The sequence below is a fragment of the Fukomys damarensis genome, unplaced genomic scaffold (assembly GCF_012274545.1).
Source record: "Fukomys damarensis isolate Sample0158 unplaced genomic scaffold, DMR_v1.0_HiC HiC_scaffold_13, whole genome shotgun sequence".
Lineage (NCBI taxonomy): Eukaryota > Metazoa > Chordata > Mammalia > Rodentia > Bathyergidae > Fukomys > Fukomys damarensis.
The window spans coordinates 22,014,846-22,029,540 of record NW_022900925.1 but is presented as its reverse complement, the minus strand read 5'-3'; the positions used below and the strand labels follow the sequence as shown (position 1 = coordinate 22,029,540).

The window sequence follows — 14,695 nt, the reverse complement described above, 5'->3', positions numbered from 1 at the left end:
GCCTGGGATGGAGCCCGCAGAGCCAGGGGTGGGGTGGGGGTCGGTAGAAGGCAGATGGGGCTCCAGAGGAGGAAGAGCTGGAGTCAGCAAAGGCTTCAGAGAAACAGAAGGGCAGCCAAGGGAAGAAATAAAAGCTGTGGAGAGCCCTGGGGCCACCAAAGGGAATAAGAAGGGCATTTTACAAATATATCAGGGGAAAAGAGATACTTGAAAGCCTCCTGGCCCATTAATAAATGAGAAGGGAAATAAAATTAATGATGATGATAAAAATGGCTGAGCCACTGAAATGCTTTGTAAAATTGGTCTTTAACAAGGAAAAGGAAAAAAAAAAAATCCCAGGGATGGGCAATTAGAAAGGGACAGATGCCTTGTCAATATAGTTGATGAAAGGTAGGAAAGAGAATACTTGGAACAATTGAATAATGTCCACCCCATCCAAATCATGTCCGGATATAGGCCTTGGGATCTGAAGGGAATTAGCTGATGAAGTTATTAAACTCTTGGCAGATATTTTAATTGTATGTATTTTTGAGGGGTGAGGAAAGGAGAATCAATGAGAATTCAAGAGGTATAAATAGACAAGAGGAAGAAAGTGCCATATATCTGGGTTCTGGTGCCCAGGTCCTGGCCATGCCCAGCGTGTCCCACACTGTTCCATCATTTTGCCTCCAGCAGCACCGAGTGGGCTGTGAGGAGCCCACTCTTAGCCAAGGAGGCAGAGGCTCGTGAGAGTTGAGGTGTCCTTCCAAGATCACTCAACTAGCAAATGGTGCCAGGATTTGAACCCATGCTTTTCTGATCCCAAAGAAGAGTCATTGGCATCTTCCAGAGCTGCATTTACCCACTCTTCACTTTGATTCCAGTGCAGTTTTATCTATCCATCCATCTGCCAGAAATTCACTGTCCTGTAGCCTTGGGATTCTAGTGACAACAATGGAAGGCCGTCTCACTTGGACTCTGAGGTGTTTCAAGAGGATTTCAGGAGTTACCTGTTGAGGAGGAAGAAATGGGGCCAAGGTTGCGTCCTCAGGCTTGTGTGGATTCTTGGTCCCGATTCCTTACCATACCTTTGGGAAACTGAGAACTGAGACAGGTAGGCATTTGCCAAGGGTGGCACCAGAAGTTAGAGCCGCGGCCAGGCCTTCAGATTCTCCTCCTGAGGCTTTGTTTTCTCTGTGGCTTGGTGGACCCCTATGATTTGTCCTCCTCACTGGCTTCTGTTCTCCGGCGTCCTGAGTCTGACTGCAACTTTGATTCTCAGCTCAGACCCTGTCCCATTCTCTATGCCCTTGGTGCTGTAACTGTGGCTTCCCGTAACCTTGCTTCTCATCTCAGCTGCTCTTTTGTTAACCGAAGTTTCCCAGGATAAAGAGGGAGGGAGAAACATGTAGGGCACTTTCTGCTCCTGTGTCACTGCAGTCTTGTCTTCTGGGGTCCTGTGCATGGTCTGATGGGAACTCGCTTGCGAGCCATTGAAATTCTGCCCTGGTTCTTTGTTCCTCCTCAACTCCCCTAACTCTCGCCACGATTTCACCATGGACTTGCTTTGGTCAACAGCATATTAGCGATGCCACAAAAGCAGGAACACAGGATGTGCTTGAGTAGTTGGGCATCTCTTCTTACATCTGTGCCACTGCCCGCCATGACATGAGCATGCCCAGCTAGTGTGCCATTCAGAGAGGGTAAAAGATACCACCACCAACCTCCCGTCTTGGTGAGAAGCTCAGCTCACCCAGCTTCTGTGATTTGAAGTATAATTGTTTGGCTGAAATGAGATCAGGCACAACTCAGCTGATTTGAGTATCCTTGAGAACAGATGAGCCCTGATTTGACCGAAGATTTGTGATTGTTCATTACACAGCAATAGCTAACTGAGGCTCATGTACAGAGTTGGCTTTAAGAGCTCTCTAGTTCCTAAGAAGCTCTTTTTTACTGTTGCTTATTAAAATTAAAAAATACAAACCAGCTGGGGATTTAGCTCAGTGGTTCTGCCACCTGCTTTGCAAGCACAAGGTCCCGAGTTCGATCTCCGGTACTGAACAAACAAACAAAACAAAAAATACAAAACAAATCATTAAGTGTCCAGTAGATGTCCCTTGCCAAGTTAGGCAGAATGTGTTCAGAATCTTCCATTTCTGTTCTTGAGGAGTTCACCCCGGGGAAGACGGAGTCTTGGAGGAGGTAGAAGGGGCCAAGGATGTTCAAGATAGAAAGTACAGCATGCAAAGACCTGAGGGTGCAAAGCAGATGGATATATTTTGGAGCCCAAATTTTTCTTTGGAGACGCAAGCAGAGCCGAGGTCCAGCCGTGGCATTTTTATAAGTCTCTGACCAAATGTTTTAATTAGAAAAAAAATAGTGGCATCACCAATGGCGGTTCATTACCGATGATGAAGTCCAGGGATACTCCATGAAATGAATAGGCAGCACACGATGTGATAAAACTTAAAGAAACTCACAGGGAACGAAAGACTCCCCGTGCTTCCGCTGATGCAATCAATACCCTAATCCAGGGAAACCAGGCACAGAAGTAATTACACACCTGCACCTGCTCCAGGGGTGCTGGGGTTCGGAGCCCAGCCAGTCCTGGTGTGGGAGCACCCACAGCTGAGACGGCGGGGTGGAGTGCGGAGAGGGCCCCTGTGCCCCTCCACCACCCCCAGGGGCCTCCTGGTTCCCTGCCCTCCCACTTTTCCAGGGCTGCTCCTCTAGGCTGGGTATGGCGAGTGAGGAAGGTGGGCCAAGGCGGGGCTATGAGGGGAAGCACAGCTGCTCCCAGGGGGCCACCCCTCTCTTTCTAATGCTCCCCTCCAGGAGCCAGGGAGCCCTGCCCCAGTGCGTGTGATTTCAGAGCTAATCTGTCTGCACTAATTAAATATTGACGGCTGTTAAATATTCATGGGGCTTTTTAGCTGGCAGCTCTGCTGTCTCCAGGCCCCGCTGGCTGCCGCTCGCCATGGGTCATCCTGGATGGTCACTTTGTCCTCCCGGCCATCACCCTGCTGCTGTCTGGACCTCCCTTGTCAGGCGCCCCCCAGCTCCTGGGCATAGGCTCCCCTCTCCTGCACCTCAAGTCACTCTCACTGCCCCCAGGACACACAGTCAGCTTGCTTGTGTGCGATTTGGGGGGCTTTGGCTTGGGGAGTTGGCAGGGATGGGTCGCCAGTGTGGCCAGTGTAACCTGGAAACCCAAGGAGGGCCCCGGGGCTGCTGGAAAAGCAGCAGAGTGTCTCCCATGTGGGTCCCCTTCCCAGAGAGCCCCTCATATCTGGAATGCTGGGCTGGGTGGCAGGTGCTGGAACCGCGAGAGCCTGGTCCAGGGTGGGGGTCAGGATCCCAAGGGAGGACGGGGTGGTGAGAGGCGGGCTGCGGGGACAAGGCTGCAGGTCCGGGTTGAGTGCTGGAAGAATGGCGGGTTGGGGTGTTGACGGGGACGCCAAGGGCTCCTATGTGGCTTCAGTTCTCAGGCTGGGATGCCTGTGAATTAGGTCTCCGCCTGGGGAGTGAAGCCGGCGACTGGGACGCACATGTGGAATCCGAGAGGATGTCAGACTAGTGATGTAAAATGTGGGCGTCACCAGCATTCACATTGTATTTGGAATCTTGAGGCGGCGGGAGACTGTCCCAGGGAGGAAGAGCAGATCGGAGAGTCCTCTGAGGGCTAAACAGTTTATAGGTGGGGGGATGACAGGAGATAGTAAGAGAGACTGGCGCTGTCCTTGCAGCCGCCAGAGTCTGGCAGGGACTTGGTGTCTGGCTTTGGATCCTCCCAGGACGCGCCCCATTCCGGAGCCATCTGTGCGCTTTTGGCAGGCTTTTTCTGCCCTCTAGTGGCTGTTATTGGAAGCACCCCTAAAGAAGCTTGCTGTCAGATTGGCTTTCTGATGGCGGCTTGGTCATTTTATGCATCCATCCTATAGTTTCCAGTACCCCATACTGGGCATTGACCACTGGGGGAGTGAATAAAATGCCTCTCTCAGAATTCACGGCATAGTGAAGGAAAGAGAGAAATACCACACTAAGACGACGAATCTCAGATGAGGGTAACTTGGGGGATAGCAAGAGACATATTTTCCATTTTTTTATTACTTTTTTTTTAAGGCCTAAAGGATTTGTTTAGTCGAAATTTAAAGTACTCGCTCAAAGAAATAGAGGTAGAGTCCAAAAGGAAGAGGCACATTATATCCTTCAGCTGGGAAAATGTAAATGTTTTTGGCCGTGGAAATTTGTGAAATACAAAATGTTTGGGTCTGGCTTCCAGGAGAAAATGGATGACTCAGCCACAGGGAGAAAGACAGTGGCCCATTTTACAGGCGACAGGGCGGCCCACTTTATGGGAGAAGGGAGAAAGGTACAGTCTGGCCCACTGTAGTGGTGTGTGTGTGTGTGTGTGTGTGTGTGTGTGTGTGTGTGTACCAGGGATTGAACTCAGGACCTTGCACTTGTGAGGCAGGTGCTGAAACCACTGAGCAAAATCCCCAGTAGTTTTTTGAAAGATGGGTAATCTGTTTTTCCCAAGAGCTCTTTGAATTCTCTGAATCTGTTGCTTTGTCTTAAGATCAAGTGTCTGCTCTTTAACTTACCAGCTAAGGTAATTTATGGATTTAAGTGCCTTTAAGAGACTTGGGGTGTGACGGGTCCTGGAAAAAAGAGAAGGAGAAATGAACCTCGGGAATAGAGATGTGGGTAACCTTGGGTAACTTCGATTGTGTTCTGAAGTTGCAGTCGTCTGTTTCAGTATGATTTTTAAATTATGATTTTCGGTGTCTCCTTCCTACCTGTCTTTATCTTCCCTTCGTTATCACTGAGTGGGGGTCGGGGAGTTGCTGCCGGCATGCAGTGTGTAGAAGGCAGGTTTGCTGCAGAAGACTCTATAATGTACGCAACATCCTCTGTACAAAGGCTGATCCAGCCGCACTGTCAATAAGTGCCGAGGTTGAGAAACCCCGAGCCAAGACACAATGTCAGGTGCTATAGTAAAAGTATTGACCAAAGCCTTTGGATGCAGCAGTGAGAGGAATTAAGTCCGTCTTTGGGAGGTGGGGAAGATTTCCCTTCACCGAGGCTGTGGTTTCAACTTGTCTTGAAGGACGGGGTAGGATTTGCCAAGGAGAAAGAGGAGGGCTAGGAAAACAGGGGCCAGGAACAGGTCCAAATTGCGTCACCAAGGACTCCGCTTGGCTGGTGTGGCACAGGCCCAGGGGTGCTGGGAGGCCCCAGTTTCCCGAGGTGACCAGGTAACTGTTTTTCACTGAGTCCTAGGAACTCTGTGCTGTGTCCCGGCTTGGGGGCTTGGTTGGGGGAGTCCAGGCAGCCCCAGGCTCTTCAGCTCAGAGTGATTGGAGTGAGGAAGAGCCAGGGAGCCAGCGATGGGAGCTATAGAGGCTGGCAGTGGTCTTCATGGAGTAATCAGCATGCAGGTTTCTGGGGAGACCCAGGAGCCAGAGGACAGCAGTGACAACTGGGTAAGAGTGCCCCTCCCTGCGTGGGGCTCTGGGGATCCTAGCCTTGGGCCAGGGAAGTAGACAAGAGGGCAGAGGGCTCAGGGCAGGAATGAACAGAGCTGGTTGCCTCTCAGGTAGAGACGGGGCTTTGGGGAGGTGATTGGCCTCCCAGCCTTCAGGTAACGTTGGGCCTGGCATACAGGTAGGGGGCAATGAAGCTGCCTGACTGAACCAGCTAAAGCAGGTTCCAGCTCTCTCTGGCCGTGGCTTCTTCCTCTCTCCCAACAGCAGGTGGACCAGACTGCTTAAGGGCCTTGCTGGCTCTCACTTCTTACAATCTCTTCCTATCTACCTCTGAGATGTGGATTCTACCCCCAGACAGCACCGATTGGAGCCTTAGTAGCCAGCCAGTGAGGGCTGTTCCAGCTTTCCAGGATCAGAGTCTTCAAAGCATGCAGAAGAATCCTATGCCCTTGGCAAAGGCAGGATGTGTCTCATCAAGACGAGGGAGCCCGTGGGAGTCACTACCAGAATCTGTGGCTTTGCACCTTCAAGATGCCTTGGATCTGATGGAGCCATGTGAGGCTTCTAACTTCCAAGCTGTTTTTGAGGAGCTGTGAGAAAGACTCTGTTGCATGACAAGCAGAAAGGGCACAGCCCAGAGAGCCGTCAGAGCGAACGCTGTCTTGCTATTAACAGACGGCCTAACTGGAGGAGGTGGGAGAGGCAGCAGATGCGGCTGAGGCAGGACCAAGCTGGAGAGGACCTCTAACTCGGCAGCCTTGCTGTTGTGTGTAGCAATTCACAGCTTAAAGGGTCCCCGCCGGCAGGGCGGCCCATAGATGGTCCCATCGGTGGAACTGAGGGCAGAGGGGAACATGTTCAACATGAGCCTGCTCTGGGTGGTGAGAGCTGTGTGCTGACTCGCTGGGCCTGTTTCCTGGGCGTCTGCTCTGACACCTTCTCCCGGATGCAGGTGGTTGCAGGGTGCCAGAGACACAGGCTTGGCTCAAGTCACCCACCCTCTGCGAGAAACGTCTGGGGCCAGACTTGGCTGTTGGCCAAGGTCTCCTGTCTTGTGTTGGGCAAAGGGACAGTCACAGCCCTCCTCCGTCAGTCCTTTTTGCAGAGATGGCTTGGGTGTGCGTGTGGGGGGGCATCACCCGCTACCATCACACCCACCGAGCAGTCACCTGTTACAGAAATGACCTGAAGGCAAATATAGAAAAGAAAGCAGAGAGAAAAATTCTCCAAGCCTTAGTTTGGGGGTACATATATTTCCATAGTCTTTCCTGTCTGTTGTTCTTTTCCTTTCCCTTTTTCACATAGCGGAGCTCAGAGTGACTATACAATTTCATACCCCGATTTCACTCACACGATCATAAGAATTTTCCATGTTATTACACGCACTTCATGAACGCCGTGCTGCAGGCAGCAAGTTCACTGAGCCAGCCCACGACTCTTGTGCGTTTAGACTGTTTCCAATTTTTCACTGTTCCGCATAATGCTCTTCAGAGAGCAGCCTCATGGAAGGTGCTGTGAATGTCCAGGATGGCTTTCTCCGGCTGAGGAAATGGGGAGAATGTGAATGACAAATGCCCAGCCTCATCCATGGTTTGATCACCCACAGCTGAGTCAGCCATGGGGTCCCAGGCTGAGGGCCAGTCAGCCCCTCCCCTCTCTCTGCACCCTTTCCTGAAGGCTATGTGGATTTCTTCTTTTCACTACTCTCTTGGAGCCTATGTCCTCCTTTCCAAGATTCTTCTGTTAAAACCTGTCATATTATACAATACGTGCTGCTCTTTGAAAGTACATTGATAAAAAAATGGAATTTGTTGGTTCAGTAAAATCTCCCTGGCTTCAGGTAGAGCTGGACCTAGGTGCTTAATTGTTTAATTGTTTTGTGTGTTCAGGATTTGGTTTTTCACGGCTTCCGAGCCCCGTTTCTGTTGGTGACTCTATCCTCAAGCCCCACATGCTGGTGCTGGCAAGAAGGCGGTAGGAGAACATTTTCAGTTTTCCTGTTTCCAGGCCTGGAGGAGAGAGCAAGATTTTCTTCCTGGCAGCTCGTAGATAAAGCCCAGAATTCACTCTGATTGGATTAACTTAAGTCGCCCGCTTACTCCTGAAATAATCACTGTCACCAGAGATGTGGCCTGAACTTAAGCTTAGAGAACACCTACAACCTCTTCATGCCTGGGGCTGGGGTTGGCTCTGCTTGTCTCCAAGCTCATAGGTTAGGAGACACGGCTCCTGCAAAGTGTGTGGGGGACATTTGCCACAAGAAAGGGACCGATTAGGAGGTGAAGGAAAATAAATAGCAGGTGCTGCTCTGTCTGGGGAAAGAATCTTGCTTCAGAAGCGCAGGGTTTTGGACCGGATGCATGCTGCAAACACATGCTCATACGATCTCAAAGGGTAGCCCTCTAGCAACCTTTCTGAGACGCGGCCATTCTGATTTTCTTGCCTCTGTCTGAGGACAGGGAGCTCGCCACCATCCAAGACAGTCGTCTCCACCCTTGGGACAGCTGTAACTGTAGAGAATCAGCTCTCCTCGATGACAGTTGTTCACGTGTGTCTCCCCTCTACCGCACCTACGCGCTGGCCCACCTGGGAGGCCTCAGGTGTGGGAGGTGGAGCTGCAGCCTCTCCAGATTGGACAGATGATCAGTTCCACTGGGTGTGACTTGGTTTCCCAGCTCTCTGCATTAGTTGTCCTCGGACGTGCTCCTGCTGCTCGGATGAAACCCAAGAGCTGATCTCAGGACTGGGCACTGATTAGTCCATGGCTTTTCAAGAAGATTTTTAAAAGTTACTGAGGCTTCTGCTCCAAAAGCTGCCCTGCAGCGGGGACATTTGTTTCCGGTTCAGGTGTCTGAATCATTCTCTCCCCCGTGGCTCATATGAATGGCTCTTTTAACCAGTTTTAGGCCCCGAAAGCAAAATCACAAGACCAGCCATGTGTTACTGAAAGGATAGTTATTACATTCGGCTGGAGGGATCCCCTTCTAGGAAGAAAACTCTATGTGCCAGCCACAGGTAGAAAGGTATCTGCGACTAAGGTGCCTGTGGGGACCTTCTCCAAGCTAACTTCTCTGTCATGCTGCCCGTCACTCAGGCCTATGCCCTTGGGGCACCATCTAGCTCATCATGGGCCTAGGAGATCATCAGTTAGGTACCACATGGATGGATCTCCCTTCTTGGAGGACCCCCTGGGCTTTTGTGCAATCCCGTTTTCCTCGCTGTAGTTGAAGGAGGCCACCATTTAAGACAGCCAACAACATCTCTCTCTCTCTCTCACTAGCCTTGAGCAGCATATGAGACAACCATCCCTCTGATGGCCACAGGCAAGGAAAGGGTAAAGGCAGTCATCTGTGGGTTATAGGCGGTCAGAATAGAAGCCGGCTGGCTACAGTTTCAACTCTGCATCTGAGTAGGTGTAATGCTTGCTGCTATAATATGGAAACCCAACACTGTGGCTGAGAGACTGTGGAAGTCTATTTGTTACTTCTATTGTAGGGTTGGTTGTACGATCAGGTCAGGAAGGGGCCAGTGTTGATGTTTCCAGGGACCCCAGGCTGCTGGAAGCTCTGCCATCTGCAACTGGGGGCTCCCACTAGGGACTTGGAAAGTTTGTCTCCACTTCAGAGAGGAACCTGAGTGAAGAAGAGGAGCACAAGTGGGAGTGGTGAACGGGCTGATGCTAGAAGTGGACATACATGTGCTCATCTCCCACGGGCCAGGGAAGAACTTGAGGACGAGCCCACATGTGACTGTAAGAGGAACAGAGAAATAAAGTCCAGCCATATATATGCCTAGCACGGAGAGGAGAACACAGACTTTAGGCAGCAGACAGCAGTCTTTGCTGCATGACCCCAGTTGAAATTACAAGCCCCCGGGGTGGGACCGTTCCAAGGAGGAGTGGTGGAAACGCCGTGTATTGGGGTGGGCTCATGGTGGACATTGGTGGCTGGGGGTCTTCTCCTGTTGAGACTCCTCCCTGTCCTCCCTGAAGCCAGCACAGGGCAGAGGCAGGGGTCGTGTGTGTATGAACAGTCCTTGCATCTCCACGTCCCGCTCTGCTTTTCCCATTTGAACATGGCACATATTCTCCCTACCTCCTGATGGAATGACGTGGCCAAATACGAAACTTCAATCAAATTGCTTGGGAGGTCTAAGGGTTTGTAGTGCAAGACAAATTGATTAGTAACACAGAGGCAGAAACTTGAGGATGGATTTCTGATAAGACAGTGTGACTCAAGAACAGCATCTTCTGACTTGCGTTAACAGCACTCAACTGCCATTACTCCATCTTGTCAGCTCTCTTCACATTAACGTCCCTTTCCGAAGGAGCATCTCCAACTCGAGTGTCTTGTACAGACTCTCATCTGGTTCGGTTGCCTATAATTAGTGCCTTGTTGCTCCAGGTGACTCTCTACTCCTGCGGAGTGACAACTTCCACAAGAGGGGTCCGCTTCTTAGGCTGGCTGCTGCTTATCGCCATCACTGACAAACATGGCTCCTCAAGCGCCATTGCTTTTGGAAATGTTACCACTGTCTAGCTGCCAGGTGCTGCCACCCAGCCTTTTACCTTGAGTCTGGTCTCCCCTCCAGGCAGCCTGGCCCTCTGAGGGTAACAGGAATGAAGAATTGTGTTCATTTGTGCCCCTTCCTGACTTCCCAGCTAAGTGCAAGATGTTGCCTTGGTGGCATAGGTCATCCCAGCAGACAGGAAATGTTTGCAGAGACTGTGCACTCCTGCTGGTGTGTTGGTAAGCACACACTCCTCTAAGCCCCTTCTTTTAGTATTGTCAAGCATCTCTTGATATATAATCTCATTTCCTTTCCAGACTTCCCAGCTTTTCCTCTTGCACACATGCTAGGATCCAAATGCTAAGCCTTACGTTGTCAAATCCAAACACTTGCTGAGGTATAACAGCACCCACTGCTCCAAAACACCAACATTTCAAATGGAGACTGGTAGCTGTTTGCCCTCATGACTTCTCACCTTCGATATACCACACACTCACCTGTTAATGCTGACCGCAGCAGAGGGGCTCAAGTTCTTATGTTCAGTTTCCCTACTTAGTCAATTTGTGAACAACAGTTTCTATATCCAGCAGTTTGAGGGACGAGTGAGGTTACTTTCACTGGAGCTTCCGTGCTTCCTCTTGATATGGCTGGATCTTATCCAAGCATCCTTTTAGGAAAGAACCCCCCACACTGAATGAGGAGCAAACCATATATAGTAACGAGAGTCCTTACCTACTTAAACCTGGCTTCAAAATAGTTCTATTTATGCAGCATACAGTACAATATGAGCATCATTTGCAGGGCAAACAGCTTGGGATGATTCAGAGAGGTGGCATTATCCATACACATGGTCAGGGTTTGGCTGGGGTGTGCGTGACAGCGGTGGAAGACGATAGGGAGGTGTCTACCCCGGGTCCCATGAAAGATGTACACAGACTCTTTACATCCTGTAGGCATGCTGGGATACACAACACACTCACACGTGTGTGCCACATCTGTGACCTCTATACTGCTCCCCGTCTGGAGTATTGTCACCCAAAGCTGTGACTTATCCTGATCCTGCAGACAAAGGCCTGTGACGCCACCCAGACCCCTTCCTCTGTCTGTACAACATCCCATCAAACCCTCTTGTACCATTTGCTGCACTTGATCGCAGTGCGTGTGTGGTATGTACAGCAATAGTTCCTTTTGACTACAAGGCCTTTGGGGGTAGAAAGCATTTCTTCCTCCTCTTACAATCCCTAGTGTGTCGCCTGTGGTCGATTCTCAATGAATGTTGAATGAATGACTAAAATTAGTATCCAACTCATCATAAAATCTTAATGAATGTTAAAATCTAAGTGAGTTATGTTCCCTACCAAGCCCCTTCCTTATCAATATCCAGGAAGACCTTTGATTTGCCCTGTAATGACCACCATGCATATTTCATACAAAGGCTTCCATGGATAGCAGTGCCGTGTTATTCCCCCACCTTAACTCATTCTCTCTGCTCTCTGGGCCCCTCTCCTTTGGCCTTGGGGTTACTGGCAATTTCCAGTTATTATAGGGTTGTACTGCTAGTACCACGTTTTTCTTTTCTTTTCTTTTTTTTTTTTTTTGACCAAAGTCGGAATTACTAGATCAGAGTCACAGTGGTGGCTCTCACGCACGTTGCCTGATTGCTTATGGAAATTGTTCCAGCCTTCGGGCATGGTGGCACATGCCTGTAATCCCAGAGCTCAGGAGGCTGAGGCAGGAAGATCGCTGTGAGTTCAAGATCAGCTTGGGCTCCATAGTGAGTTCCAGATCAGTCTCAATTACATAGTGAGACCCTGTCTCAAAAAACCAAAAAAAAAAAAAAAAATGTTCTGGCCTTTCTGGAAAGCAATGCTGAAGGCCCTGCTTGCACTGGCTGCCAGTCTTGGGTTTTGTCATATTTATTTTTGTGGCTTTAATAGGCACATAACGGGGCCCGAAAGGTGCTTGAATCTAAATTGTATTCCCTAGCTGGTGAGACTGCACCTGTTTCCACATCATGATTTAGTAGCTCCATTTCCTTGTACAACTTTGCTCATCTGCTTTGACCGTTTATCGGTTGAATCGTACAGTGGGAATCCATTATCTGCTCCGGGCAGTATGCAGACCTGGGAAGGGGAATGCAGCAGATATAAGGAATGATGCAGCTTTCCTTTTGATATTTATTTTTATTACATTGTGGTGCAAAAAAAAAAATCATTCTTATGTATTTGAACCCGTCCATCAGCGCGGCGATGGTATCTGTATCTTCAATAGCTGGGAATTTATCTCCTCATCCACAGCAGGGGTGACGAGGCTGGTTCTTTGTCTCCAGGTTGGTCACAGATTAGCAGCGAGATACAGCTGAATTTGATAGGCACACTGTATGAATTTAAATGAATTTAAATGAAGTCTCCTTTGGCCTGTTAGCCAACTGTCCCAGTCATGCTTATTAAATACCAATCCCTTTTTCCAATGCGCTCCTTTGCTGGCCTAACATTGGATTTGCCAGAGTTCAAATCCATCACAGGAATCTCTCTTTCCTAATGACCTTTGCTTTAAAAAAAAAAAAAAAAAATTCAGTGCAGGGTGGTTTCAGTGATTGACAGTTCACATCTTAATCACTCAGAAGGGATTGGCTATCATTGCCGTTAAAAGACAAATCCTTTGACGGTTCTTTACCTGAAAGAATAAGTGTCCTGCATTCAGAGCTGTCAAATTCTATTAGAAGACTTAGGAGGATTTACATTGGAATTGCATTAACTCTATGTATTGACTCTGGGACATCGTGTATGTACTTAGAGATTACAATGAGGCCAGAGCCGCAGTGCTCCCCAAAGCCCTCAGATATTCAGCAGAAGGAAGACTAATGTTTCCTCCCACTGGGCCTGGCCTGGCAGGGTGTCCCAGGGTCACGCAGTCCCAAGGCTGATCCCGCGGAGTAATGTTACTTTTCTCTAGCTTTCCTCCAGTCCTACCGCACGGAAGTGGGAGAGAAGAGCAATGGGAATCTACCTTGAGCCTGCAAGTCCTGTGGGAAAGTCATCCGCGGGTAGGTGGCGGGTGGGGGGTGTTGGTGGAGGATTTGCTGCCCTTCCTATCTGTCTTGGATCCACAGAACACGACTTCCATCACTTTGGGGCCGATGATGTTCTGAACTCTTTATCATGTGTCTTCTGGTAATGTTCTCCTACAAAGCTCTAAATGTGAGCACAACATCTGCCCAGTCACACGTGGGTGGCTGAGTGCTCCTGGAGAAGGACGTCATCCCCACCGGTGCTGCAGGAGATCCTGTGTGCATGCATGGTTCGCATTCGCTCCCCAGACCGCCTTTCCTGCCTCCCTCCTGTCCGCCAGGATCCCTGTCCATGCGTGGCCCCATTTCTTGTGAGCCGGTGCCCTTCCTCTCTCTTGCTCACACACTCCCTGCCCTGGCTCTCCCCTGGCTCCTTCCCCTCACACTGCACTACCCTCTACGGACGTTGTTATCTTCAAAACCTTCCTTTAACTCTACCACCGCTTCCTGCCTCTTGCATCTCCCTTCACCAATACTCATCTATATTCTCTATCTCATTCCTTTGCTTCCAAATAACTTTTCAATTCACTGTTATACAGATTTTCCTTACTTCTCCACAGACTGTTCTCAGGGTAGCTAGTTATTAAGAGAACTAATGGCCTCCTGACTTCTAAATCCAATAGTCCTCCTTCTGAGCTCTGACTTCCTGAATTTCAGGCTGCAATGCTGTCCTCTCCCCTTCTCCTGGTCACTCCCACGTCCTTGGTTCTCCCAAAAGGATACTTGGCTCCCACAAGGTACTTCCTTGAAGGGCCTTCGATGGCTGTGTACTCATGTGTGGGATGTCTTTCCTGCTATAAATTCAGGCCCAGGGTAGCTCTCTCCTGAGTTGAGGTCCCTAACCGGAACCTGGATGTCTGTGTATGATACTGCTTCTGCCTCTCGGTGTCCATGTAACCATGAGCAATTACTTGACATTTCTGTGTCTCAGTTTCTTTCTTCCTGAAGTTACCGAAGTTATTGTGAAGGCCTCTTTGAGTTGCTGTCATTATTGTTGTTGTTGTTGTTGTTGTTATCACACAGTCAATGCTTGTTGAATATTATCTCCTTCATGTGTCCCAAAGACAGGTAAAGTGTGACTTACCCAAACCACCATCTTCTCCACTCTTCTCTCAAAATGTCACCATCATATTCCTCCCCTTTTGTGGGTGATGCCTCTTGTGGTGTTTAATTGTGATATGTCAGCTCGACTTAACTGAGAGCTGCCTAGTGGATTAGTAGAGCTCTGGGCGTGGATAACTGACATGTAGGCTGTAAACCGAGGAGGGAAGACCCACACTGCTGTGGGTGCACCAACCAATGGGCCTGTAGCGTGGATGAAACAATAAGGGAAGAAGAAGGAAGTCTTTTTTTCCCCCTGGAGGAACCCCAATCCTCACTATTGCCTTCAGATGTTGGTCTCCAGTCCCTTCAGGCTTGCGGCACAGACCCTTCAGCTTTTAGACACCAACTTGCACTAGCTTCGGCAGTAGCTTCCAGGCCTCTCACAGCTACTGCCTCTGTCCCTCCAGTGCATCCACGGCCATTTTGGATTCTTTTGTTTCTGATCAGGCAGGTGGCCACTGAGAGTCTTCTGATTTAGATCCTGAGAGCCTACCTCGTAAATACCTTGTCTAATCATGCATCTATTTTATATCAAATCTGTTCC

The 14,695-nt window shown here is 49.5% G+C and overlaps 1 protein-coding gene across 3 annotated transcripts in view; it reads left to right on the top strand.

The window, feature by feature from the left end:
• Ccl1 (C-C motif chemokine ligand 1) overlaps positions 1-14,695 on the top strand; it is a 107,830-nt gene that overhangs the window by 53,301 nt on the left and 39,834 nt on the right. Inside the window, exon 6 of one of the 3 annotated variants that reach the window (XR_004516970.1) lies at positions 5,733-5,811. The exons of the other annotated variants lie outside the window; for them this stretch is intronic. The gene's annotated coding sequence lies outside the window, so the exon portion shown is untranslated. Of the gene's footprint in view, positions 1-5,732; positions 5,812-14,695 lie in introns of those variants that run through there. 3 annotated transcript variants of the gene reach the window in all.